The following is a 2,982-nucleotide window of genomic DNA, read 5'->3' as shown; positions in this document are numbered from 1 at the left end:
TGGATGGCTCTCCTTGACCCAGTGGAGAAACTGCTGGCCATAGGTTGCCTGGAGGTGGCTTCTGGAGGCCCGGAGAACATTAGTGCCCACCAGCAGAGGGACAGAGAAGCGATACTCTGAGTCAGTTACAACAAAAGCTGGCACCTTCTTGAACTCTTTTCCCAACGCATTCAAGTTAATGTGCAAGACACCATGGTAGGTTACACTCTGACCCGCTGCACCTTCAATGGGAATTTTAGAGGGCTGGAGCTTTCGTTTCTGGAGGATGGGGTAGTTACGCCAGTATTTGTGCGTAATACTGGTTATCTGAGAGCCAGAATCAATGAGCACCCTGCATTTCATTCCATTGACTTCTACCTCCCCCTCATTCCTGGGGTACACTCTCCTCCATCACCAGTCTCGTCCACCTGCAGTGGGGGGTCTTGTTGCTGGCCCATAGTTGCCCCGGTGACCATGGGCTCTAGCCGTTTAAAGGCTGAGCTGGGTAGGGTGTGGTCCCTTCTGCAGGGGTCATAGGCTGAGGTTGGTGAGGCCATGTCTGATTGGGATCTGGGAACACCACTCTGCAAACCCGGGCTATATGTCCTTTCTGCCCACACCGGTAGCGTGACAGTTGAAGTCTGGGTCGTAGATCCAGGGGGTGGCCAGACTCTTGGTTGGGGGACAGGGGCAGAGAGGGGAGCAGCAATCCTTGATTCCAGGTGAGTCAGCTTAGCCATCTGCTCCTCTTGGCAAAGGGCTATTTTCTTGACCAGCTCTGTTAGCTCTGACCACTCTGATGTATGTTTAGCTTTCTCTGTCTTTACATTTTAATTACACTCTGATGCAACCTGGACCTGAGAGTAGGTCTTCTTGGATTTGTTTAGTGGCTGGAACATTTTTATTTCCTTTGCCAGAGTTCTGAGCTCATCTTGTAGCTCCCGGAAGCTCAGAAGCCAGGGTTTCATTGGGGCAATCCTCATGTACACCTCCTCATCATTTAGTCCTCTTAAGAACTGCCGGGTGAGTTTACAGTCACGGTCAGGGAAAGGCCTGCCACCTCTTTGGGTTTCTTCTACAGCTCGCAATGTTGCTTCCAGTGCTATAGCGTATGAGCAGGCAGACTTCCCTGGCCTCTGGCCAGGCTCATAGAAGTCGGCTAGTAGGTCCAAGGAGCCCTGTGTGTCACCGTACTCAGCCCTCAGTTCCACAAATGCCTTTTCAGGGTTTTGGTCATGGGGGGGATTCAGCTTTCTGGCCTCACCACTCAGGTGACGCACCACCGTGGGGAAGCGAAGGTGAAGGGGGAGCTCTATTGCGTCCAGGAGGTATTGCATGTCACAAATCCAGTCCTCTACAAGCATCTTGCTATCAGCATTACCAGTGAAGACTTGGACATTCTTCACCTGATGAGTCTGCAGGAAACTGCCATAGGCTACCAGTGGGAGGCTTGGGGTGGCTGTGGCTCTGACAGGGGCATTTAGTGGTGCATGCATGTGCTGGATGGAGGGTGGAGGCAGGTGGGTGGGTTGGGGGACTGTATCAGGATACATGTTGACTTGAGGAGCTGAAGCAGGGGGCTGTAGATGTATTGGGGCTTGGGTGTGTCAGTACCAGGCAAGGAGGGAGGACCCAAATGCAGGGGCAGTGTGAAAAAAGGCTTTTATTCTTAACATAAAAAGTATAAACACAAAATCACTCCACCGGGAGGAAACAAAACGAGGCTACAAGCAAAACTACAAAAATACCAACTTAACTTAACCTGAGGTGACGTGGAACGTGACATGGAACGTGACGTGACAAAAGACGAATAACGAACTGGCACAAGACAAGGGGAGACGCAGACTTAAATACACAGAGGGATAACGAGCAACAGGTGGCAACAATCAGGGATCAGGGATGACATCAGACCAGGGAACACATGAGGAAGGGCAAGTGACCTGAAACGAGAAGGGAGTTATTTTCAAAATAAGACAGGAAATGACAAGACAAAAACCCAAGACGAGACATTACCTCACCAGCGTGACAGGGTGTGGAAAGAAGGTGTGTAGTCAAAAGCTGCCTGGGTAACATTCAGAGAGGTTGGCGCAGCTGCAGTGGGGCCCCATGCACTTGAACTTGAACTTGGGGTTACAAGGGCTGGTAATGTGGACACTTGAGCTGGAGCTGCACGGGCATCGGTACCCAGCTGACACAGGACGTTGTATTAACGTTGGTCCTTGGTTTGATATGGGTTGCAACGTTAACCAACTAAAAGTTAACGTTGAGATAACGTCTAAAGATGACATAATTTCAACGTAAAATAACAACGTCAAGCTGACGTTGTTATTTAGTTGTTTTTAAGTAATGTTGGCTAGCAACCAATATCCAACGTCTAGTCAACTTCACCAGTTTACGTAAAATATATGTAGAATTCTGACATTCAGTTGTAGGTCTTTTGACCAAAGCCCAACGTTTTTTCAACATTATATTGACAACACATAAACAACGTCAAAATCTAACTCCAAGCTGACGTTGTTATTTAGTTGTTTTGAAGTTATGTTGGCAAGCAACCAATATCCAACGTCTAGTCAACCTCACCAGTTTACGTAAAATATATGTAGAATTCTGACATTCAGTTGTAGGTCTTTTGACCAAAGCCAAACGTTTTTTCAACGTTATATTAACAACACATAAACAACGTCAAAATCTAACTCCAAGCTGACGTTGTTATTTAGTTGGATTTTAGTTATGTTGGCAAGCAACCAATATCCAACGTCTAGTCAACCTCACCAGTTTACGTAAAATATATGTAGAATTCTGACATTCAGTTGTAGGTCTTTTGACCAAAGCCCAACGTTTTTTCAACGTTATATTGACAACACATAAACAACGTCAAAATCTAACTCCAAGCTGACGTTATGTTGGCAAGCAACCAATATCCAACGTCTAGTCAACCTATTTAATCAACCTGATTAAATATTCACACTCTTGTCTTATGTACAAAATCATACATGGACTTGA

The sequence above is a fragment of the Eutrigla gurnardus genome (genome assembly GCF_963514095.1).
Source record: "Eutrigla gurnardus genome assembly, chromosome: 8".
Classification (NCBI taxonomy): domain Eukaryota; kingdom Metazoa; phylum Chordata; class Actinopteri; order Perciformes; family Triglidae; genus Eutrigla; species Eutrigla gurnardus.
The sequence above is the reverse complement of the archived record's forward strand: the minus strand, read 5'-3'. Positions refer to the sequence as shown.